The sequence below is a fragment of the Tachypleus tridentatus genome, chromosome 5, assembly GCF_004210375.1.
Source record: "Tachypleus tridentatus isolate NWPU-2018 chromosome 5, ASM421037v1, whole genome shotgun sequence".
In the NCBI taxonomy this organism is placed as follows: domain Eukaryota; kingdom Metazoa; phylum Arthropoda; class Merostomata; order Xiphosura; family Limulidae; genus Tachypleus; species Tachypleus tridentatus.
Window position 1 is genome coordinate 24,303,016 of NC_134829.1, and position 27,716 is coordinate 24,330,731.

General features: G+C 34.8%; 1 protein-coding gene across 1 annotated transcript in view; it reads left to right on the forward strand.

Annotated features, from left to right (window-relative positions):
* The window catches only part of LOC143250725 (frizzled-10-B-like), a 255,452-nt gene extending 233,588 nt beyond the window's left edge, over positions 1-21,864 (forward strand). Inside the window, exon 2 of the mRNA XM_076501666.1 lies at positions 21,784-21,864. The gene's annotated coding sequence lies outside the window, so the exon portion shown is untranslated. The remainder of the gene's footprint in view (positions 1-21,783) is intronic.
* Positions 21,865-27,716: the final 5,852 nt, after the last annotated feature.

The following is a 27,716-nucleotide window of genomic DNA, read 5'->3' on the forward strand; positions in this document are numbered from 1 at the left end:
GAAAATATGTAAACCTCGACCTCACCGTCTCCTTTTAATATCTAAAACCTTTATTGCTTTAGTATTAACTTAATGTAATTCTTTTCAAAACTAATTTGAAAATCAAAGGATCTGTTTCATACTAAGAAACAAAGTCTAAAAATATGTTCTAGTTTTGCTATAAATAATTAATATAGTTGCCTTTAAAATAATTAAATAAACTATTGAACACTCAAATTTCATTAAATTCAACCCATAAAGTAACATAAGTTCCACTTTCACGTGTGTATACATATGTAATTACATACACACTCGGACACCTGTGAGCATACATGAAACAGTTCTATAACAGTATATGTCATTCAGTCCATGTTTCCAGGTTGTTGAAATATATCGTTTAAAAAAGAAAAAGAAAAAACACCAACGAAAATAAGGTTACCGCTTCTGACTCCAATTTTGAATTTCTGTTTGTTTTGAATTTCGCGCAAAGCTATTCGAGGGCTATCTGCGCTAGCCGTACCTAATTTAGCAGTATAAGACGAGAGAGAAGACCAACCCTTGGGCTACTCTTTTACCAACGAATAGTGGAATTGACCGTCACATCATAACGCCTGTACTGCTATAAAGGCGAGCATGTTTGGTGCGACCGTGATTCGAACCCGCGACCCTCGGATTACGAGTCGAACGCCTTAACCCTCTTGGCTATGCCGGGCCCGTCTTGGATTTCACGATGAAGATATTGAATAGGGATAAATTTAAAGTTTTTTAGTGAAATAAAAAGAAGAAATGCTCCAAGTTATGAAGTTTCAACGTCACACTTTTGTTGCATTGTTTGTTTTTAGTGTTGATTACATATTTATCCATAATATAGACCGAATAATTTAAGAGCAATATATAATTAATGGATAAATTTATTTCTCGCTTTCAAAAAATCAAATATGTACTTACGCTTATAAAAATAATATAAATGGTAAAAAGTAAACTCAGAATACTTTTGAGCTGTTTAATGAGTTAATAGAGGTTTAAAAAAGTGCATTCCAACTTTAGAATAATGTATAAAAATTAATTTATCACTAGACTATCTTAAGAGCTAAGACAGTGAATGAACAATAACAATCAAATGCCAAGCACACAACCCTTAAGTAGTAGATTTTGAGAAGTCTTCTCCCGCTGACTTTGTTCTTCTGCTGGAATTAAACACAAATAGCTTCTGTTGTGCAAATATTCTTCACTGGATAATAACTTCAAACTTGTGTCTTTTTCAGAGCTACTAATGTGTACGTGCGTGTATTTTCTTATAGCTAAGCCATATCGGGCTATCTGCTGTGTCCACCGAGGGGGGATTGATCCTCTCGGATTTTAACGTCGTAAATTTGTAGAATCACCGCTGTCCCCTTGGGAGACATTAATACGTATGTAGTTACGTTACGATTTTTTTTAAATGCCATAGATCTACATTCGTCTTAAAATTAATTTGTTAATGAGAGAAAATAGAACTTTTTTCTTAACTTTCTGCTATAAATTTATTAGCATTTTAAGTGTTAGTTTTAATATAAACTCGAACTCTTTTCGTCCTTAAAATTTCGACGAATAAATCTAAATATATTTCAAACATTTATTTTTCTGCATACACATAAATACATTTCCAAGATTTTAAAGCTAAAACTTGCAATATACTTCCTCTTTGTCATTTCGTCAGTGTTTGTTTCTTTGTTTTAGAAAACAAAGCCACACGAGGGGTATCTACGCTAGTCGTCCCTAATTTTGCAGTGTAAGACTAGAGGGAAGGAAGCTAGTCATCACCACTCACCGCCAGTTCTTAGGGCTACTCTTTTTTACAAACGAATATTGCAATTGATCGTGACATTATAACGCCCCACGACTAAAAGTCCCCGTTTCTTATCTTCTTCTGGAACATTGTTTTAAAGTCAGTAAGTTATATTATTATACACTTGTTTCAAAGTCGGTATGTTATATGGTTACATACTTTTCGCAAGTTATTAATCAGGGTTGTTCTTAACTTAATTAACACTATAACACTTTAATTGTTTGTAGTTAAGCACAAAGCTACAAAATGAGCTGTCTGTGCTATGCCCACCCACCACAGTATTGGAATCCAGTTTCTAGTATTGTAAGCCCGCTGATATACCGCTGTGGCAACACTTTAATAGTAAATAATATATTTTTTTAATATTCCCCTTCAGTTCGTTTGTTTCTTTGAATTGGCATAAAGCTACACGAGGGCTATCTGCGTTAGCCGTCCATAATTTAGCAGTGTAAGACTAAAGGGAAGGCAGTTAGTCATCACCACCCACCACCAACTATAGGACTACTCTTTTACCAACGAATAGTGTGATTGATCGTCACATAATAACGCCCCCACAGCTGAAAGAGTAAGCGTGTTTGGTGTGACGGGGATTCGACCCTACGACCCCCGGATTGCGAGTCAATCGCCTTAACCACCTGGCCATGCTGGGTCATTTTTTCACTGAGGTTCGAGTTTTATTTTTCCACCCTTAAGTTGACGGCTTCATCAAACTATTGTTTTGTTGGGATGACGCCACTATGTCCCATCATGTCTCAAGTTGAAAAAATGACCGCTTTCATCTCCATTTTAAATAACTTTAAAGAGCTGGAGGTTTACTTTGTCTTTTGTTCACTTGTGCAAATGAATTTCTTGCAATTCGAGGAATTTGTTTTCATCACGTAAACTTACTGCATATTATTATTACTTGTTATGAAAACGTCACGTTATATCTAGTAATGAACTTGAAATAATCTGAAACTATTAAACACATAGATGTTAACTAACGCGCGTTTATTATACCAATCCTCATCTTTGTTAGAGTAGAAATAAGTTAAACTCAGTCATTGAATATTGTGTTTGTTTGTGCAAATGTATTAGAGGATTCTGTGCGCTAACGGTCTCTAATTTTGAAGCATGGACAAAAGGAAGACAGCTAGCTAATATTAACAACTTCCAGCTCTTGGGCTACTGTATACCAACAAATTGTGGAATCGACTGTCACATTATAACATTCCATGTCTGAAAGTGAGGGTATGTTCGGGAATGGGATTCGAACCCACAACCCTCAGAGTGCAAGTCGTGTGCTCTAATTACCAGGCCATGTCAGGCTTAACGATCAGTAAGTCATAAATTTAGAGGTTAGACCAAACACAACAGGCATTGATATTTTAACCCGTAGTGTAAAATGCTGCTACGTACGTTCGAGAAGAAGACACTTTACAAAACCACAATAAACTATTTCGGTTTGAATAAGTTAATCGTAAGTTATAATAGATGAATTCTCCCCTTTCTACACCATATATTTTATTTTTCTGTTATGTAAGAAAGGTAAGAAAAAGCAGAACTTTGCTATTTCGTGACGCTCTCATGCAATAATATGAAATCCACTATACACAGAAAACCTTCTCACGTGAACATGGAGGTACTTTAATTTAGACATACAATTACGCACTCTCAGAAAATAGTGTATTATCAGAATTATGTATGAAAGGACCAGACAGACCTACGGTGGAAGAAAGTAACACTCTCTAACATATTTTCAATCCGGTGGTAACTGTGTCAATTTCATCTCAACCTCAAAAGCAAACAGAACCAGCCCACCTTAGACAACAAGATCAACACATGTATGATCAAGATTGCACTGCCTTTCATCCATAAATTAGGCTACATACTCAAACAAATTTGATACAAAAAAGCTCCACGTCCAAGTTTCTTTCAAGTCCAGAAAAAAAAACACACTCTCAAGACATGTTAACCGAAGTAAAACAACCAATCAACATAGTGAAACGGACCGAATTCATCTACAAAGTTGCGTTGATACACGCAAGAAAAAAACCCAGCAAAACCACGAATGTACGACTGTAAGAATACCAAGATGACACAAGCCTACTACACTCCGAGAAAATCCACATTAGAGGAATACAATACAGGCTACATCTCAAACCAAAACGAACACTAAATTCTGGTCACTGAGCGACAACGGAAAATAAAAAAAATAAAACTCTGTTCACAATAACATACATCATCCAATTCTCATACAATACAAAGGTCTTAGAATCAGCGCCATTTTGACATCCATTCTCTCCATACAATGTCACACAACAAATAGCACATGTATCTCAATTTTACTTAAACTTCACAAACTAGAGAATATTTTCCAAAATAATTGTTTGTTTTTCTCTACAGGATTGTTTGATCAGATGGTGCGACCTCTTCTACCAACAAAACTTTACGAAATCATATAAAATGAAAATCACTTTTTTTTCAAAAAACGTAGGATAAATATGAAATAAAATAAATTCAAATGAAAATCACAAACGAACGCATTTAATTAGAAATACGTTTCATGTCAATTTAATTAGAAGTTTTAGACGACAAAATAATTAGCTTGCCCCGAACGTGAACCCTAAAATAGCAACTTCGCGACCCGCTGCCGCAAAGATTTGTATCACACTTTGGGGCCGTGTGTACACTCTAAAGTTAAGAGTCAACTTCCATTATTCGATTAAATAAGAACAGTCCAAAGCTTGATGGTGAGTGCTGTTAACCATCTATCTTCATTTTAGTCTGTCAGTTTAAAATTAGGGCCAGTTATGCGTAACTAACTCTTGTGTAGCTTTTCGAGAAAATCTGAAACAAGCATACAAAAAGGACATCTAATTAGGTTTATAGTGTAGTTGAAAATTACTCATTAATTTACAATTAAACTTTGATAACAAATTTGATAAGTGTTTATAACACTCTCTGTTAGATTAACCAGGTGGTCGTTCGTCAGAAATTTTTTAGTACTCTTTTATTCAGAACTTTTGAAACAAGTTGCTATGCAACATATTAAACTTATTAACCTAAATATTAATGTATTAATCTCGGCTTTATTAAGTTTTGAAATTGTGATGAAATACGGTGTATCTGATACTTATGAGCCCTTCAGTGGCTCAGCGGTATGTCTGCGGACTTACAACGTTAAAAACGGGTTTCGGTACCCGTGGTGGGCAGAGCACAGATAGCCCATTTGTGTAGCTTTGTGCTCAATTCAAAACAATAACAACAACAACTGATACTTAGGAAAAACTCCTGATTTAAATTATACTGTCAAAAATGTTATATCATATGAGTTGTTTGTTAAAGACAGTTGTACGTTCTTGAACCTGATACATTGCATATTACCATTGTACATTGTACAATTGTACATTCTTGAACCTGATACATTGCATATTACCATTGTACATTGTACAATTGTACATTCTTGAACCTGATACATTGCATATTACCATTGTACATTGTACAATTGTACATTCTTGAACATGATACATTGCATATTACCATTGTACGTTGTACAATTGTACATTCTTGAACATGATACATCGCATATTACCATTGTACATTGTACATTCTTGAAAATGAATATTACCACTGTTATTTTTTTTTAATTTCAGAAACGTTTATTTCTTTGCTATTCAAGAGACTACAGTTGTGATTAATAAGGGAAATCTAAGAATCAGTATTGTTAGTATGTAAACACTTTCATTTTGCATCATTAGTAATTCTGTTCATTATATTTTCATGGCAACTTTTGTTATGATTTAAATTATTGGTACTTTTACAGTTTCCAAGTTGTATTTGAAGGTTTCCTTTGTCATCGTCACTATTAATAATTGAAATACCATATTCAAAGGATCTGAAACTTTTAAAACCATTGCTGTTTGCATAATAATATATTTTCTTCAAAAACGAACTGTAAATATTTAATTTTTCTATATCTTTACCAAAAATACAAATATATTCACTGATTGCATACAAATAACTTTTTATAACATTTTTTTGTTTTCTGTTAAATTGAATTTTAAAATAAAGTCTACGATTTTTCGTGTGCATATTTGTTTAATGGATCTATAGTACTTAACTGTATATATTATTATTCTAGATAGACAGTATATGGTCTAGTAGTTAGGTAATCCCACATTATGTTTCTGTCTAGTCATGGTTCGCTTCTTGTTAGAGAAACGCGCTTCGCATTTTGTAGCTATGGGTATGTTATCAATATAACCACCCCTGCATAGTTTTTATTATTATTTAGCGATAATTTTTCCTCACACTTGTTTATTCACGTTTTTATATATAAGATGGCGTTTGTGGGTTACTAGGTTAGAGAGTGTATTCTCAGTCTTAATAAATGTTGCATATAATAATAATAATAAAATAGGTTGTCAAAGATCCTGAAGATTGTTTTACTCTATCAAATGATAATAAAATTATAGTTACTGCTAGAACTAGGAAGATGCTAGGCCTATTGAAAACAGATCGTGATAAATGAAAATAAATCTCCGGTTTTCGACTTTTGAACGCTCTGCATAGCTGAAAAGCGGCATGTATTACCAGAGATAGATCGACTGTATCAGTTAGTTCTTCACATCTAACTTCTGATTACCTGCAGAGAAGAAAATCCTTATGGCTTTTGTATTTCTTTATTATGGGTGTGCGTGCCATCCTTACATAGAGAGTGCTAGCTCAGTCTTAGATATAGCCAAATTGTACTCGTGGTGAAGCAACAGTTAAGTAGGTTCATTTGTAGCGTGCTCAATCATTTGATTCTATCAAAGGGACGCATTCAGTTCTTATGACACCATATTCATTGTTTGTGCACCGTCACAGGGCTGCAGCAAGTAAAGATAAACCTCACGTTAAAAACTTCGAGGAGGTGATTTAGAACATTGTTTTTAAAGATCAAGTCCCTCTAGTGACATGTTAGCTTTGTTATAGCTGATTTACAGCTATAATGTAAATATATAATCTCTTCAATGTGTCTGGATTTTCTTTGTTTAAAAGATGAAAACTACTTGTCACTTGAAATGTGGATTTACAAGCAATTCTCAAGGGAGAAAAGGTATTGAAACAAGATAAAAATAATATACAGTTTTTAGTTTAGAAGTTATTTGTTTTTTAGCCGCTTTATGCGATAACGAGATAATTACGTCACATATGACACTTTTATTAACGATTGTTAAACCAATGTTTTTTGGTTTTTTTATATAGATCTCAATTTCGATGAAAGTTTGGTTGTTTGAAGTTAAGCACAAATATAACCGATGGAATATCTGTGCTCTGCCCACTACGGGTATCGAAACTCGGTTTCTAGCGTTGAAAGTTCACAGACATTTTACTGTGTCGTTGTGGGAGGGTGCAAGAAAAGATAGCACGTTCGAAAAGAGAAATAGTACAACCCAGTTTTAAAATTAGGGACGAATACTGCAAATGACGCTTGAATAGCATTGGGTGAATATATGTTTTCTTATAGTAAAGCTACATCGGGCTATCTGTTGTGTCAACCGAGGGGAATCGAGCCCCTGATTTGAACATTGTAAATCCGAAAACTTACCGTTGTACTGCAAAGCGAAATTTTGGGTGAATATCCGAAGATAACTAAACGAAATCGAAGTAACAAGTTAAGTTTATATAAGTGCATGTGTAAGTTTGCGTACATCAGTGGTCTCCCAGAGGTGGCCCTGAGCCACGTTCGGCCCTCGTATGCCTGATTCGTTGTTGCCGTTGCTAAGCGCACAAAGATACACAAAAAAACTATCAGTATTCTATCTACTGCGAAGATTCGAATCTCGGAGTTTAGCTTTATAAGTCCATAAATTTACCACGGACTTGCAAGAATACACCTGTTTCGTCTTCTGCACTATGATCAGATATTTCAAAATAGTATTCCAGGGATGATGTATTCACCAACAAGCTCAAGCCCGACCCTTGGCTTTAATTTTCATCATCTGAAGTTAGTCCATTAGGAACATTAGCACAGGTGAATGCTTTCTTATTTCACCTAGCGGTAAATTATTAAAGCACACCTTGCTTTATAAGAATTGTTATCTGGACATAACGTTTTGCTAATTTATCAAATGGAGCGTTGTGAAAAACACGTATAGCAGGATGATTTGGAACTATAATGAAGACAGAATTGTATAAGGGATAACTACAAATTAAAGTAAATCTAGAGGATGAAATACTCTTATATTTTTCTTATCACGGGCATGTTTTACGCTTACAAAAGTTAATTACGGCGGTATGTCTGCGGACTTATACTGCTATAAACTGAGTTTCGATACCCGAAATGGGCAGGCACAGATAGTTCTTTGTGTAGTTTTGTGGTTAATAAAAAACAACAAAAGTTAAGGCGTTATTACTCGAATCAAAACCATCTTTCATACAAAAACAAACAACACACAAACACGTGAATTTCTGCAGGTTTTAGTTGGTGAATTGCTACGTGGTCTTTTAAACCGTATCCAGTTATTGCATTCTTAGTGTTCTGAAGGTATAGTTTCAAAATTATATTGGTTTCATGGAACTACGTATGACTTCGATCGCCATATATCTTATTACAATCAAATGTTTCATATTTTTTCATACTATCATTTGTGGTCTCTCTATCACGATTATCACTGTCTTCTGAGATCTTTTGTAACCATCCAATTCTAAACAGTAAATATCACCATATGAGATCTTTTGTAACCATCAGATTGTTGATATTGTTATATTTAAACATTTCATGTAATCATCAGATGCTGTTGTTAATAACTGTTAATCTGTTGTTACACTCAGGTGCTGTTGTTAATAACTGTTAATCTGTTGTTACACTCAGGTGCTGTTGTTAATAACTGTTAATCTGTTGTTACACTCAGGTGCTGTTGTTAATAACTGTTATCAATCTGTTGTTACACTCAGATGCTGTTCTTAATAACTGTTAATCTGTTGTTACACTCAGATGCTGTTGTTAATAACTGTTAATCTGTTGTTACCCTCAGATGCTGTTCTTAATAACGGTTAATCTGTTGTTACACTCAAATGCTGTTGTTAATGACTGTTAATCTGTTGTTACACTCAGATGCTGTTGTTAATAACTGTTAATCTGTTGTTACACTCAGGTACTGTTGTTAATAACTATTAGTATGTTGTTACACTCAGATGCTGTTGTTAATAACTGTTAGTATGTTGTTACACTCAGGTGCTGTTGTTAATAACTGTTAATATGTTGTTACACTCAGGTGCTGTTATTAATATGTTGTTACACTCAGATGCTTCTTCTTATACCAAGTAACCACCAGAACCGTAACAATCTTCATCTACACGAAAGTAAAATAAGATCGTCGTGTGTAGAGACCTCATGTGACAATTAGCTGGTATTCGTCATCATTTGTAAGAAACTATTGTATTAACTGCTACATGTAGCCATCTGTACCTATCTGTTGCAGTTAGTAGGTACTAGATGCCACAGTGCGCAGAGAACTGACGTGACGTAGGGAAAAGCTAAGCGGCACTTGATAGAAACGTAAATATAAACTCTGAAGAGAAAAGGCTAAATTATCTAAATATATAAAACAGGAAACTCTATTAGTGCAAATATATAAGCACAAAACAACACGAAAAGAAAGATAATTAACACAAGTATATTTACGTAAGTATACTTATAAAACTGATCTAAAAAAACATCAGTATAAACTGACAAAAATTAATTAATTAACCTCTATGATTTTAATATAAAAACAAACAGTAGATATTTAGTACAAATGTAAAAAATACAAACTAACAAGGATAACGTTCGTAATGTGTTTCTACATTTTTTTCCTTTCTCTTACTCTTTAATTTTCAAATATATTAAGTTTTTTTTTTCCAAATTTATTAAAAGATGACGCTTGTACCACGTGCTATTTCGTGAGAACTTGTAGCTTCAGGAAATTGTGTTTTGTTTATATATACAATATATATAAAACGTAGAATAATTAAATCTCACATGGGCCATCTTTCGTTTTCTAACTATCTTTTTGAAGTGGACATCAAATTGTTGAAAAATCGCTTTATTTCAATTTCCGTGCCTGAAATAAAGAAAACAAGCAAGCAGATAATTGGTTTCTGCTGACGCTAAAAACAAGCTTTTAGTTTCTATAGCAACCAGACACAATTAAGTAAAGTTATTTTTTTCCTTATCATATTAGAATGCTACAGCTTTGCTAACAAAAAAGGCGTGAACAACTGAATTCTCTTCTTAAACATTTTAGAAAAGTTGCACATTATTATGCAGGTTTAATTCCACTCGAATATTTTATAAAGTGGTAAAATAAACATTTTGATGTAGTGAAGATGAAGTAAAAATACGAAACCTTGAGATAATTCCACTACGATTCCTGGTGCAGTTCAACAACCGGTAAAACAAATACAATTTTTTATCATGTCAGAAAGAAATGTACTCTGCTAAATCTAAAAGAGGTTCTAAAACTAATATTTATATTATATCGTACAGAAAAAAAAATTTGTTTTCACATAACAATTAATTTCAAATAAAAAGGTTAAAGCGGGTTTATTTCTAGAATATTGTAATAGTGGACAAAGATTAAAAATATTCATTCGATCTGTAATTTATTATAGGTCTAATTAAAAATCGATTCATTTTAAGTTTTCAGTTGTAATAAGTTTGAAGTGGACATGAATGAGGGTGGATGTTACCTTAAGATATTTCTATGCTTGAAATAAACGTAATTGAAGTGGTTTTAATCTTTACTTTACTATGTTTAAAAAAAACACGTTAAAAGAGTTAGGTTTGTACGTGAGTAAAGTAGGCTTGAGAAGAGAAGTGGATTTTATTCTTATATTTCTATGTTATAAAGTAAACTCCAAAGGGGTATTTTTAATTTTTAGATGAATCCGTCTAAAGTGAGTTTTGAGAAAACAAATGCATTTAATCCTAAGATATCCATGTTTTACGCAGGTATAAATTAGATTGATATATTCATTAGATTACTACGTGTTTGAAGTGAACTTAAAAGGGTTCATTTATTCCTTAGATGTTTATGTCCACTACAGGCATAAAAACGTGAAGGTGGCCCTAAGATTATCATGTTTTAAGCATCATTAAAGGCAGGGGAATTTAATCTTCAATTATGGTTAATCACAAAGCTATACAATTGTCTGTCTGTGCTTTGCTCACCACGGATATTAAAACCTGGTTTTTAGCGCCGTAAGTCGAAAGACTTACCACTGAGCCACTAGAAAGAAAAAAAACCTTAGATTTTTATATGTGTAAAGTAGGATTAAAATAAATTAACTTTATGTTTCTGTGTCTTGGTCTACTTTAAAGGATATGAACTAGTCTTAACGTTTCTATACGCTAATGTGTGTGTAAAGTTGGCTTTAAAATGTACTTGTATAACAGATTCACATATCTAAAGTAGATGTTAATAAGTGGACTTAATCTTTAGTTAAACATATATATATATATATATGCTGTTAGAAAACAAGAACAAATGGGTACTAATTGACTTGTAATTTTATTAAGACCTCCAGTTATTTTCAGATGGGGCAACCTATCGCAACAATACCCCTAAAGTGGCAGAGCTCAGACTCGATACGATCGTGGAAGATTTCTTGTTTATTATAATCCACTTGTTGAGGTGTATGATTTTTCAATTACTTTTCAAAGGTCTGAGGAGAATAATAGTTGCAAATTCAACCTTCTACATAATTATGTCTAATCATATTTAGATTAGATCCTGTGATGGCTGAAGTCTCTGTCACGTTCTTCAAACCAGTTATGAACAGTAAGAACCAAGTTGCTTCTGTGATTTCTCTCTAGGTGAGATTAACAGAATGAAAATGCAGCATTGCTGAAAGGATAACAAAAAATGGTCAAGTATAAGCAGGATTTTATTCTTTTCTATAACGAATCAAAGCATTTAATCCTAGTCAAGAAAGCCTTCTTCAGTTTTATTATCTATAAAAGTTTGTATTTTCAGAAAGACAAGGAAGATCCAAGTGTTTGTTTGAGGTTTGTCGTGTTTTTACTTTAGCGTCAATATAGAAAATGCGAATCATGACTCATCAGACTATATCACATGTTTCCAATCATCCATTTGCTTACAGTTTGGTCTCTAATATCCTTTGAAGCTGTCTTTTTTCTTCTTGTTGTTCTAATATAAATAAGTAGTTTCTCAAACTAGTTGTTCGCTGCTGTGTTGACAAGTTGCGTGATGTTTTCGCTTGGATGATTAAAAAAACAACAGTGACAATAACGTCATCAGGTGGCTGGAACCACAATTTTTCCATTTCACTGTTGATACACTCCGATGACGGTTGTCTTTAAACAACCAGTCAGTAAATTGGTTTTTGATAACGACGATGATGCCTTTGTTGATATTCGCTCTTTTTTACCTAGCACCATTGACATCAATAACTGTCTGACTTTGTCTCAGTGTTTTAAGGGACATCTGCTGCATCAATTGTTGATACGCTGTTTGTATGTAAGTCAGTTTGTTTGTTTGAAGTTGAGCACAAAGCTACACGATGGGCTATCTGTGCTCTGCCCACCATGAGTATCAAAACCTGACTTCTAGTGTTGTAAGTCCGGAGCCAGTGAAGAACATTAGGTAGGACTTCCAAGAACTCTCCAGTCAGTGCACGACATTATGACATTAATACTACATGTATGTATTTGAAATTCACATTCTTATACATAAATGCAGCAGAAATATTCAGTAAAATTAAAGGCACAGAAACAGAGGCGTATTTACATTTCTGTATATATGTATGTATACATACACAGACGTTGATTGCAATTGTCTGTATATATCCACAACATTTCTTTGGACGAATCAATATATTTGTGCATAAATGGTTTCGTTGTTTAATTACACCTGTTCCTTTTTCAGCTAATTTTCGTATGTTAAGAGTTAATGTTTTTTTTTAATTTTTTTATAAAGTAAAGTTGGGCTAAATATAAGTTTGGACAAATATTACACAGGCAACCATCTACAATCTATAAACTACGCCAGCAGAGAAGAAATGGTATATCCAGGAAGTTCTTGGCTTGAACATATCTTTCATCTCGTATAGATTCTATACTACTGTTCATAAATTACATTCTTACAGTTACTGCCGATAAAAACTATGCAATTTGTTTTTCTGTAAAACAACCTATTTTTAATCTGTTTTTACGTTTAGAATGTATGAAACTATTATTAAGACCTTTCGGAAAGTTTATCAATGGCGGATTTAGAAGGAGCTTTGATTTTGAATTACCTTAGAGAGATGGCCTCCAAAATCATAACATTGCACGGAGCCCTATGTGCACATGTCTAAGTATCTGTACATATTTATTTCTTACATATATTGGGAACGGAGTTGAATATTGATCCTTTTATCTATAAATATTGTGAATAATCACACAGTACTATGAACATTTCATACAAATAATATACGAACTGAAACATGTTATTAGGCGCTGATTTTCCTCTCTATATAATACACTTATCATAGTATAACGTAATTAGATACCACTCAAACATTCATACAGTATTTTATATGTGTATATACATATAAACTATAAATAGCTTTCCAGTTTATTACATATATTAACGCAATAATTACTGCAGACTAAAAAGTAAAAATGTTTACCCTACTCGCAAAACGACATCAATCATAAATTGACAAAGATATGATTTATAAGCGATACCTTATTTACATAGAAAAAGGAGGCCCAGCATGGCCTGGTGGGTTAAGGCGTTCGACTCGTAATCCGAAGGTCGCGGGTTCGAATCCCGGTCACACCAAACATGCTCGCCTTTTTCAGCCGTGGAGGCGTTATAATGTGATGGTTATTCCCACTGTTCGTTGGGTGGTGATGACTAGCTGTCTTCCCTCTAGACTTACACAGCTAAATTAGGGATGGCTAGCGCAGACAGTCCTTGATTAGCTTTGCGCGAAATTCATAAAAGAAACAAACAATAAACTTCGGCGAAAGTATATCTCTTGTAAACACTTCTTATGGTCTCATAAACAAGATTATAAAAGTATTTTAAGAATATTTCACAAGTTTTTGAGGCAGCTGTTTTGGTCAAGGAGAAAAAAACACTATATATCTTATTCATCCTCTCTAACATTTTATAGGAGTAACTAGTCAAGAAAGTTAGAGGGACTCGTACCATCCTTCCCAAACTTTAGTAAGGGATGATAACACATGTTGTCACATGTCACGAAAAATCTCGCGGTAGACGGGCCCGGCATAGTCAGGGGTTTAAGGTGCTCGACTCCCAATATGAGGGTTGCGGGTTCGAATCTCGTCACACCAAACATGTTCGCTTTATCAGCCACTGGGACTTTACATTGTCACGGTCATTCCCACTATTCGTTGGTGAAAGAGTAGCCCAAGAGTTGGTAGTGGATGGTGATGACTAGCTGCCTTCCCTCTAGCGTTACACCCTTAATTTGGGATGACTAGCAAAGATAGTCCTCGTGTAGTTTTGCGCGAAATTCGAAAGCAAGTAAACTTGGTAGATAAGATTAGAAACGAATGAGAGGAAAGGACACATAACCTTGTAGAGAATATTTATCATCTGGTTTGTTTTAATCCAACAGGACTGATAGCACACTAATAGAATAATTCATAGCTTTAACTGACAGAATTGACAGTATTAAGTTGGTCCAGGGCAATGAAAATCAGAAAATGAATCTTCCCAATTTGAAATGTAACATATGATTCGGTTGGCACGGAATCTCGTTACTCTTATACCAAATTATACGAAATTTATCACTACCACGTGGACTGAAATCTTACTTCCAAGGAAACAATGAAAGAAAATACGGAAGAAGACAGGTGGGAAGTTCGTTCATAGTAAATTCTTAACTCTAGCTGTGGAAACATGTTGAAAGCTAAGAGGAGAGATCATAATATTCGAATAAGTTCTCTATGATTCTATCACTACCATTTGTATCAGTACAATTTCATATTTGACTGTGTCATTCAGTCTCCAAGGGTGACCAATGGAGAAGGTGATTCATTTAAGAGAGCATTAAGAACTGCCTAATGAGTATCTTTCTCAGATGACAGATATGGAAACAGACCATGGTTATACAGCCGATAAAGACATGAATAGAAGTAACCTCTCTTGGCTTGTGTTATGATATGTTAGGATGGAATATCAAATCCCTCAAATACCCCGCCTTCCATGAAATCTGTAACTAGAAAATTGAGGAAGCATCAAGAGAGTTTGAAAATGTCTACTGTAGAGAGAGATGGGTTTGAATAGAAATAAAAAGACCCATGATGTCATCTATCTCAGAAAAAAAATATATTTCAACATTCCATTGAATAAAATTGGTTTTTATTATCTCCGTAAAAGTCTAACAATTCAGATGGTGAAACATCTCGGCCCCACAACCTAGAAATAATTTAATACTCCTAAATATGGACAAAATTAGCAATTGATAACATACTTTGGGGAACAAGTGATTCATTATAAGCCCTACCAATGTAATTGTAATAAACCAAAGTCATTATTATTATTTGTCAGTTAATTTTAGTTTAGTTTGAGATGAGTTAAGAGAAAGGAGGGAAGAATTATATAATGCTATTATCATAACTATGCTTTTTTATTTTGTTTGTTTTTTGCATACGTATATTTCAGATTTTTTTCCCTGTTTCAAGCTTGAATCAACAAGCTTGTTACTGGTCTTTTATAAATATAGCTTTAAGATTTGTTTCTTCTGTATTCGTTTACAATTCAGACTGATTTTCATTGGTGTAATAACGTGGATAATCGCATTGTGGAATAATATAACGTTTAAGACAGAGGTTCTCACTTACTTTCCACATTGGGCCGCTTCAGGTGATGCTATTTAAGTCAAAGAAAAGGCCCGAGCCTGTTGTCTTATACACATTCCTCAAATAAATGTACAGTTCTGTTTATTTTTAAAATATCTGATCAAAGCTGGAATCAGACATTCGAAGGTCCGCTAAGTTTGATTTAGCAACAAGAGTTAAGTTAAATTTATCTCAAGAGGTAGCCAAGAAGAAGGGAAATAGTGTTGTAATATGTTAGTATTAAAAGTATGCCTTCTTACAGTTTAAACTAGAATTGTTTTGTATTTCAAATTATTGTAATGATTTTCTGTATTTACAGTTTGAAATGGCAAAACTTTTGTTATTGCTTTTTGTAAACAATGCCCCAATGTTTCGTTCCTTCACTAGTATGTAAACCTTAGTCACCGTACAAATTGATCTTGTGTCGCTACAGAACCCAAACACTGCATGAAAATAAATATGATAATAGCAAACTATGCCAACCTTTACGTGATTGGTCAGTCATCTGATGTTTCTTCGCAAGCCGATCTCGTTTGTTTTTTATTAATTCCTATTTTGCATTCAAAGTATTAACCTGGGCTGAGAAGAGTTCTTTTGTAGCTATACTTGTTTTATTGCAATTCCAACACATCAAAGTTTCATTTCTAAATTATTTTAATGCTTCGCTTATACAATTTTGTCTACTTATTTATAATCCCTTAAGTGCATAATTCATAGTATGTTAATTCTCTGAAACAGGCTCAGAGATTCAGTCTAAACTAAAGTAAAGATTACTTATATTTTTTCACTGTGTACACCACACTCTTGTCACTACTACAATCCACAAGCAAGGATTACAGCAGGGTTATAGTATAATATAAATTATATTTTAACGTCTTACGTGTTCTTACGCTCCAAACACACATTCAGAGCTACGTTTTTATTCTAAAATTGTTCAACTAAAATCACACATTATCTCATAAAAAGTTATTTTAAGGCTTTTTAAAAGCGATCCATTTCTTGAGTTTTCTTTTCTTTAACTTAAAGTGTAATCGCATTTGAAAGAAAAAAAAGCGTTTTGTTCCAGTTATTACACATTTGTTATGTTTAATACTTTTCTCTATAGAAAGTAATCTTTGTTCTGAGCAAATACTTAGCAGTCTAATCTCGTAAAATCTCAAATAAATATGGTAAATTTGAAAGCTTGTTTGTTTTGTTTTTTTGGAATTTCGCACAAAGCTACTCGAGGGCTATCTGTGCTAGCCGTCCCTAATTTAGCAGTATAAGACTAGAGGGAAGGCAGCTAGTCATCACCACCCACCGCCAACTCTTGGGCTACTCTCTTACCAACGAAAAGTGGGATTGACCGTCACATTATAACGCTCCCACGGCTGAAAGGGCGAGCATGTTTAGCGCGACGCGGGCGCGAACCCGCGACCCTCGGATTACGAGTCGCATGCCTTACGCACTTGGCCATGCCGGGCCCAAATTTGAAAGCAAAAACAATATTTGTGAATCAGATTAAAGCGAAATGTTGCCATCCCTCATGATGTGAGTAATATCTTCTTTGAATTAAACCATGAATTGCAAATCTTCGTTAATTTAAAGTAGGACTCTATTGCCAGGATGATATACATGCATGTGTACCGTTGCATCACGTATCAGAAATTAATTTAAGCAAGTTATAAATAAAAAATAACTCGCATTCAAACTCGGTTCCACGTTGAAAAAAACAGAAGAAAGTGTGCTAAACGCCTGTGATCATCTTATACGTTAGACTATCGATGCCATTCTCAGATTTCTTAGATATATTTTAAGAAAGTAACATAAATAGCTATTTAGTAATCTGTTCGTTGTTGTAGTGCAAGTTAGATAAATACACACTGTAATTAAACATGTATCCACTTTTTGTTTACTGACTATTTTTGTGGGCTGTTGTAAATGTTGGAGTTGCGATTCGAAAAGGGAATTGCAAACTGCGTATCTAGCAACTGAATATTTGAATTTTATGCACTTTCAGGATTACTAAATGTTTGCGATCTCAAGTAATACCTAGCACAGGTTTGTGCGTTAAAAAAAATGGAGTTTCTTATAGCGGTAAATCTACGGACTTGTAACGTCAAAATCCGGTTTTCGTTTCACCAGCACAATCAGTTACGTGGCCCGACATAGCCAGGTAGGTTAAGGCGTTCGACTGGTAATCTGAGGGTCACGGGTTCGAATCCCCGTCGCACCAAACATGCTCGCGCTTTCAGCCGCGGGGGCATTATAATGTGACTGACAACCTCACTATTCGTTGGTAAAAGAGTAGCCCAAGAGTTGGCGGTGGGTGGTGATGACTAGTGTCTTTCCTCTAGTCTTGCATTGTTAAATTAAGAAAGGCTAGCGCAAATAGTCCTCGTGTAGTTTTGCACGAAATTAAAAAAAAAACAATCAGTCACGAGTGACATCAAGCATGGTGAGTATTGTTTATGTTCGACTGATCTAGGAAAAAATCTCGTCTTTTGTTGCGCTCTCTTTTACTTTAATTGAAAATAATAATATACACTATAGTTATCTGTAACGACTTTTAGCTGATCTTTATTATAATTATATACTTATTCCTGTGTTATTTCATCAACCACGAATATGACAGCTATACAGAAATATCACGCGTAAACTTTCTACACTATTAAACACCTGTGTGCAGTGGCAAACACTGTGATAAGGATGCGCTTAGTACGAGGAAATTTGGTCTAGCTCATAATTCGACGTATTTGTGCGAACGTATTAGAAGAAATAACTTTTAGTCTTTGAGGAACTTAAGAGCAGACCGAGGTCTTAGAAAAAAAATTCTTTCTTAGTGACGTAAGTAGGCCCGACATGTTGCTCATGAATACATGTCATAGCGGTTGTGTTTACTTGTTTCCTTGTGAGAAAGCCTTCGTGTTAATGGTGGTTTTTGTATACATTTAGTCATAAAACAAATTCCAGGTTCTTATATTTCAGAAAAAAATATTTATTTTTCTTTAGGTTTGCGATATTGAGCTTAAGTTCATCAGTGTATAAGATGTGTCAGCAAGCGCACACAAAGACAAGTTCATCAGTGTATAAGATGTGTCAGCAAGCGCACACAAAGACATCAGGAAACACGTACCAAAATTAGGATCATAGGTTTTTATTTCGCGCAAATCTACTCGAGAGCTTTTTGAGCTAGTCCTACCTAATTTACCCCTTAATAGACAGCTAATCCACAACATCTATCCTCAACTCTTGGGATATTTTTTTACCAAAGAATAATGGGATTAACCGTTACGATATAACGTGCCTATGGCTGAAAGGGCGAGTAGGTTCGTGGAGGGGAGGGCAAGGACCGGGTACGGTTTACTGCCTGTTAATCTGATACTGAGGAAACTTGACTGACCTGTTTAACAGCACACTCTGGTGAAAGTTGTACAAAGTCAGAGACTGAGACCAGACATCACAACACATCATGTATTATTAGCAGGTAGATGTTGTTTCCAGTACCAGCGTTCTTAACTATCCAGACCGGACATAGCTTAATGATTACCATGCTTGGAATATGAATCCGGTGGCTATGGCTCGCATACCGTTGCTGTGACATCTCGACCCGCACATCGGTGCTGTATGTGCGCTATAAGAGAGACAGTCAAATTCCACTACTCAGTCAGACAATGATAGTCCAAGCGTTAACTGTCGATATTTAGATATGTGGCGTGAAATACGAGTGAAGATACATGACACATTTTACTTACTGAGTGTAACCTTATGGCTACATTCTTTTATTTATTGGGTGTAACCTAATGGTTACATTCTTAACTTTCAATCCCATGGATTAAGATTCGTGTATCGTTGCTGAAAACGTAAAAAACCCATTCTGCAATTTGGATCCGGGGTTGCATTGTAGGAACCCCCGTGAAATACCATTATTCGATTATACAGGGATTATCTACAGATTAATGGTGTATTTTAATTATTATCTATCTATCTAAGCTGCAGACATCTCCTGTTAGACGTGGCTCTTCGTCAGATCAGTCTAGTATATCCTATTCTTAGCATATCGTGTCGATCTGGTTCCTACTTTCGTGAATATATCTCCCTTCTATCATCTCTTTTGCCTTCCCTTAGCTCTTTTTCCTGTCTCAAGTTGCTATCTTATTGTCCACCTATTACTGGAATACATGCCCAGCCCATTTCCATTTGGTTCTCAGAATGAACCTTGCTGCATCTATTATATTTGTTGTTTTTCTTACTGTGTCATTTCTCCATCTGTCTTGTAATGTCATATGAAGTTTATTTCCTTCCACAGCTCTTTGTGTGGTTTGTCTTTTTTCCTTATATCTTTTGTTAGTGCTCATGTTTGGCTACTATATGTTATGGTTGGTAGTACACACTGATCCATGATCGTTTACTTCAAACTAACTGGGATACGACCCGGCATGACCAGGTGAGTTAAGGTGTTCGACTCGTAATCCGAGGGTCGCGAGTTCGAATCCCCGTCGCACCAAACATGCTCGCCCTTTCAGCCGTGGGAGCGTTATAATGTATCGGTCAATCCCACTATTTGTTGGTGAAAGAGTAGCCCAAGAATTGGCGGTGGGTGGTGATGACTAGCTGCCTTCCCTTTAGTCTTACACTACTAAATTAGGGACGGCTAGCGCAAATAGCCCTCTTGTAGCTTTGCACGAAATTCAAAAAACAAACAAACTATTCCTATCTGCTTTCTGTCTAATCTATCATTTCGAAACTAGAGACGACGACTATGCGCAAAAGAAATAACCTTTTGTAACTTTGAGTAAAAAATGTAAACAAACAAATTTACCTATTTTCTAAGTCTGTCGAATGATGTAGACTAGTGAGTGTTGTTTTTTCTCCCTAGATGTCTAAGTTTACTTGTCGTTTAATTAATTCAAAAACGAACCAAAAAGTTGATATTCTGTGAGACTTACATTACATAGAATACTATATATATAAGGAACTACCGATTTAGGACTCAGCTGTCGACACTTTGGACTTCATTTACTTGCTGTCTAATCACTAGCGACAACGTTTAACGTTGTCCCTATCTCCTGTCCTGGATGGTCAGTATCAAGCCTAAGACGCACTAGTTTAGACTTTGTTTCATACAAAAACTGTGGGTCTTACTTCTATGGAGAAAAGAGAAAACAATTTGACCAGCAAAGTGTGATGACCTCGATTTTCTGTGAAATTGAAAGTGGGTCATAGCGAGGATATACAAATCCAGCAGACGCCTATGTATTCGTTATCTTACTCAGAAGCCTTAGTTGAGAGAGCCAAGGCGTTGACCAGCGTCTTTATTGAGTCATCTAGTTGTCTACAGGGTAGACAAGAATAGGCATTAAAGCAGATAGTGTCAAAATTTTCTAAAACATGCTATCACAGATTCGCTCAGGCGCCTCGGTTAGGCGTAAAATTGTTCGAAGCCATCAGTCATCCCTCTTGGGTTCAGATAAGATCACAGTCAGGCACTGAAGTCGTTGTCAGTGTAATGAGGATTAATATTGCTGTTACCCTGAATCTCATAAAACAGAATGAAATATTACGCTATACGAGGACAAAACTCTTCATTTGCAACACAGACTGATGAGAACGAAATTTTTAGATTAAAAAAAAAAAGAAATAAAAAGGGGGAAACAGATGGAAAAGTAAATAATCGAGCAAGCATACATTAAAATAGAATTTATATATATATCCAAACATAGGTATGAAAAAGTGAAAGAATCTACAGTGGAAAGAGTGAAAATGAAAAATTCGTTTGTTTGTTTTTTGGAATTTTACGCAAAGCTATACGAGAGCTATCTGCCCTAGCCGTCCCTAATTTAGTAGTGTAAGACAAAAGGGAAGGCAGCTAGTCATCACCACCCACCGCCAACTCTTGGGCTACTCTTTTACTAACGAATAGTAAGATTGACCGTAACATTATAACGTTTCCACGGCTGAAAGGGTGAGCATGTTGGGTGCAACGGGGATTCGAACCCGCGACCCTCAGATTCAGAGAATCGTACGCCTTAACCCACCTGGCCATGCCGGACCAAAATAATTATAAATGTGGAGCCTCGACAGACGCAGTATCTCTTGTAAGAAAATGAAAGAAATAATGGGTTATAGAAAGGAAGATAAGAGGAAATACTGACACGAAACAAGGAAGGTTTGTTTGTTTGTTTTTGAATTTCGCACAAAGCTACTCGAGGGCTATCTGTGCTAGCCGTCCCTAATTTAGTAGTGTAAGACAAAAGGGAAGGCAGCTAGTCATCACCACTCACCGCCAACTCTTGGGCTACTCTTTTAATAACGAATAGTGGGATTGACCTTCACATTACAACGCCCCACGGCTGAAAGGGCGAGCATGTTTGGCGCGACCGGGATGCGAACCCGCGACCCTCAGATTACGAGTCGCACGCCTTAACATGCTTGGCCATGCCGGGCCAACAAGGAAGGATAGACAGACAGATAGTCGCTAATATACCATCTGTAATATAATTTTCAATGAATGTTTCTAAGGGTTTTTTTCTCTTTTTTTCCCATTTCGAACGTGGATATTTTTTACGAATCAATACACTTTACTAAAGAACTCAACTGACCACTCTGAATCCCAAATTTATTTGAAACGGGTTTTCTATGACTCTTTCTGCCAACAACAACGTACCCCGTAATCACTCACTAAGCCTTAAACGACTTAACTTTATTGCACTTCGGATAATCATCAACTCGTTTACTTCAACCAGTCTTTAAAAACAAAAACCTTAAGTTCTAAATTTTGACGTTTTAAAACATTTCCCTCTAAAATCCTGTCACCGAACTGAAATCGAATCCTTCTTTTTAAATTATAATTACTTTCGATTCACCAAGGCTGCCTCCAGTATCATAACCATGTGTTGTTGTTAAACTCGGACGGGAACCGTAAACATTAGCATTGCTAGGTACATAGAAAATAGAAGAATTTTGCTCTTGTGAAAGTCAAAACGACTTTTCAGTAAAGGCTATTTTATACTCTACGCAGCTGGATAGGTGATTATGTCAACGACCGGATGATAAGGCAATGGGCATCCAACTGCTGAGGCGGAAAGCTTGAAAACGCGATTCTTTCGGTTCAGCTAAAGCTGCTTTGTAAATGTACGAGTGTAGAAGAACTCTCATTTCAGGCGGCTACGAATGTTTTGAAGTTTGCTGGGGAAAATCTTCCTCAGTAACATCCTGAAAGAAAGCGGATTCATTCTCTTATTTAAAATTCCTCTAGAAAAAGGCAGACATAATACAGCTAGTCAAATGACTCAGTTGGAATGGAACAGCCAAGACGTAAAATATTTATTACACGCCATTAAAATAGCAAAAAACACAACATAAGCATTGTTGTCGTTTTCTTTTGGTTAAAAGAAATTCGTTTATTCGAAAATAATTATTAACTACAGTGTACGCTAGGCAAAAGTTTCTTCTGACACCTACTAGTCCCTTCTGAAACAATCGCTCTAATTTTTTTCGTATATATATATAATCTGTTCAGAAAATTTTAAGTATATTCAACTCTATTATAATAACCATACTACAACATAAAATAAACAAAGATTGCTTTGCCAGATGTTATTATTTATCACGTTGAACCTTATCTCCAGATAAAATATCAAAGCAGCAGGCGAAGATTTAAGGTAATTCGGTACAACGATGCTTGCTCTGTTTTCATACTTTTATTTGCGTATAAAGTACAAAAAACATATAAACATTTTAAAGGAAGCTTTTTAAGCTGAAATTGCAAGGTAATTTTTATGTTCATGTTCAGTAATTCGATGTTTATTTATTTCAACATAATATATAAGCACTGTGTTCTATTAATAAGTGGTGGTATTAATACTGGATATACCAGATGCAAACGCTTTTATTAGTATTCCAGTGGTTTTCCTTATTATTACAAATATCAAACACAGTGAAATTGGGTTTACATTTATGTAAAGACATTTCTATCACCAATACGTTGGCTCAGCATGGCCACGTGGTTAAGGCACTCGACTCGTTATCCAAGGATCGCGGGTTCGAATCCCCGTCACATCATACATGCTCGCCCTTTAAGCCGTGGGGCGTTATAATGTTACGATCAATCCCACTATTCGTTGGTAAAAAAGTAACCCAAGAGTTGGCGGTGGGTGGTAATAACTAGTAGCCTTCTCTCGAGCCTTACACTTCTAAATTAAGGACAGCTAGCACAGATAGTCCTCGTGCAGTTTTGCGCGAAATTCCAAAAAACAAACAAACAATTTGAGAACAGGACCAGTTAACAAGTGGTGTGTACTGTGTAATATGGTGTATCGTTAATCTGTGTGATAAATAACTGTCTTGTTTCAATAACATTAGACTTCACTATAAGAATGTTTTCTTTATATATTATATTATATATTATATATGTATATATTATACATTCGTTTAATGTTTCTTTACATATAATTTGTAGAACTGAAAAGACACAGTTATTTATCAAAGTCATGTTGCACGTATAATATACAATAACAATGATTAAAATATTCAATGTTAATCTTCCGGTAAAATAACTCTACATGCTGTTACACCGAGACTATAAACTGTAATATTGATCATGTATTGAAGTTACTCTGCGTAGTGATGCTAATTTATATTATTCACTTTCTAGTAAAGTTAGGTTTACTTGTTTTTATTCTGTTGATATATTCAGTTCCAATAATGTTCACAAAAAGAATTATTAAGACCGCCAATAAGCAACAGATTCGGTAAATATTTTTTTCAAAACCATAAAACAAACAATCTTACGAGTGAAAGTATAGGAGAATATGTTATAATATGCTAATCACACAACATATACCGTATCTAGTACGGACGAGGACTTTCACCAAATACTAGGGCTCATTAGACCGGCTGTGATACGGCACCATAGCATTGTATATTGGTCTAGACGTTATATATATATATACACGCATCATCAATTTTCATGAACACTACTGTTAGGGATTTAATCAAGTGAAGTAAGTGAATTCTAATTATCACCAGTGTTATTTACGCACCATATTTACATGGTACGAATTAACAACGCATTATTTATTCATTTTTTGTTCTACCACTCATCCATTGTTTATTTTTATTTTGTTTTACCATTCATTATAGGGCCCAGCATAGCCAAGCGTGTTAAGGCGTTTGACTCCCAGTCGCACTAAACATGCTTGCCCTTTCAGCCGTGGGGGCGTTATAATGGTACGATCAATCCCACTATTCGTTAGTAAAAAGAGTAGCCCAAGAGTTGGCGGTGGGTGGTGATGACTAGCTGCCTTCCCTCTAGTCTTGCACTGCTAAATTAGGGACGGCTAGCACAGATAGCCCTCACTTTGCGCGAAATAAAAAACAAACAAACAACCATTCATTATTTACGTATTTTTATTGAGTTATTTTTATGAATTTATTGAAATGAACTTTATTGTCATTAAGAAACAGTGAACCAGGAAGCTGTTGTTGTTGTTTTTTTCTCGGAGTGGGATCACGCAACTACAGTGTCAAAGGGAGAAAATTGATACAGTACTGCTAAGAATTCACGAGTAAAAGCAAAATAAATTATATTATAACCATGCTAGCTTGAGCTCAGCCTACTCTCCGAGATATACACGTGTGTACTTAGACCCCCAACAGTGTATGTACAACTAGTTTAGACAAGAGGTAAATGACAGCTACAGATGGTTACATCCTGTTCACAAGAGCTCCAACTAAACGCAAAAAAGATACACGAAATAATTCACCTGTATATATCTTGAATGAAAGAAATTCATAAACTATTCACAAAAGACTTGAGAGTATAATAATTTTCAATCGTTAGCGTTGTACTATGAGACTAGGTTTTATTTTTTGTAACTTTATTAATCTTAATTTAGATTGTATTTTACTTTAATTTGTTTTATTTAAGCTTTGCTAAGTTTAGAAGACTTTGTGTAGGTGCGACACCTGCGAAAAGCAGCTCTCTACATGGCCGTGTATGGCAGAGGAATTCGTGTTAAACGAACGTCATGGTATCACATACGCTTGATTTTCGTAGAATATATAATGAATTTTTTCATAATGTTCCGTATTTATAGAAATCTGTTTAATTACTAGCCCTTAAATAGAAATAAAAATGCAGCTATTTTCAAACAAGTTGGCCATTTCTAAATAACAATTGTATATTATATTTAAATATTTATCTACAACAGCCATATCGATTTAGCTACCGTATCATAAATATGACAAATTAAAAAAAATGCAATTAGGGTATCAAGAGTTTAAAATACAGAGAGGTTGTTATAATTCGTGTAAAGGAAAAATAATTAGGTGTTCATTTTGCCCATACGACTCATCGGCTGTGCGGTAGGTATGTGTAGTCCAACCTGCCGTGCAACTTGTGATTCATATATATACCATAAATTCTAGTACATTATTGATTTCTATGTAAGCTAATAAGGAAGCATTATGCTGTGTAGCAGAAATACTTTTAATGATGCATATGGCAAAGTAGGATCTCAGAATGTGAGTTGTGAGGACAGAAAACCTTGGATATTTCCCTCTCGCAATATGGGTAAAATCGATACGTATATTTTTACAATACCTTTTGTTAAAGTTCAAAGTAGTTATTATGTTTGTAATTAGTTAGCGTTGTTATAAATAAGAGTTTAAAATATCATAATCTTGCATAAATATTTGGCTTAGACAACGTTGAATAAAACAATTGTTCTGTAAAGATTTATATTTGCTTGGTCCTGTTTTTCTGTCTTGTCCGCCTGGAATGAGATCCGATTCATTTAAAGAAATGATACAGATACTTGTACAAGTCGGTATGAGTTGAATTTATACAGAAGAATAATCTTTTTTTACAAATAAACTATGTTTTTGAGATGTCGCGCTAAGGACTTTAGTTTTAACTTAACAGTGTAATGTACCATTATTCTGCCCCTCGGTGGGCTGAGCAGATCGCCCTTTGTGGCTTTGCTATAAGAAAAACACCCAACACCATTATTCTGACTCCTATATCTGTCCTGTGTAGACGTAAAAGAGTCTTCCCTCTGCCACAGGTCAAAGTTAGAGGACAGTTAGTTGAGTAAAAACATTCATTGTTATGAATAAATGTATAATATTTATCTGTTTGCTTGCATTTGATCCTTTTTCTTTGCTGTCTGTGTTCGAAATTACTTCTGTTTAACACTTCCCTAATTTCCTGTGTATTTCAAAAACTAATACATTAGTTGCCCGAATACCACATTAACAAATTAATAATAATGCAATAATGTATCATATGGCTGCATTATTCAAAGTTAATATCCGATTATATATTATTATGCTTTAATTCTTCGTAGCACAGAAACCTCTAGGTGGCAGTAATGTAATATAAATGTATTGATTGCTGGCTGCATAGGATTTCTTTAATGAAAAACGCTGAATGTATTAACATTTCAGACTACCTAACATACCCTTACAGTGCCAGAACTTATTTGTTTATCCCCAATTAATAAATTAATAAAGGTATCATTGTATATTATTGCACTTTAATATTTCATAGCACAGTAGGTTCAACAATTGAATCTTGAATATTTAGTTCACTACTACTCACAGAAGTTCTTACTTCGTTACAGTTTAAATTTGTCAGGGTTTCTGTATTATTCAACATTTAATTTACTTGGCATTATACTGTTAGGGTCGTTTTTATTGCTCATCTAGTATCACGTTTCATTTACTCAGTGTTATACTGTTAGGTTTGTTTTTCATTTTCTATTAAGTTTGTCCTTCACTGGACAACGATAAATCATCGGATTTACAACTCTAAAATCAGGGGCTCGATTCCCTTTGGTGGACACAGCAAGTAGCCCGATGTGGCTTTGCTATAAAAAATGCACTCATACTGTTAAGTTTAATTTACTCGGTGTTTTACTGTGAGGATGTTTGTATTTTTTTAACATCTGGAATGTTTAATTTACTCGGTGTTACCCTGTTACGTATTTTGTATTGTTCAAGTTTTGCTACGACTAATTTACTCAGTATTATACATTATTTTCTAAAGAGACATTGAAATGAAGACCAGTTTTATAGTCAAGACCAAAAAGTAAATAT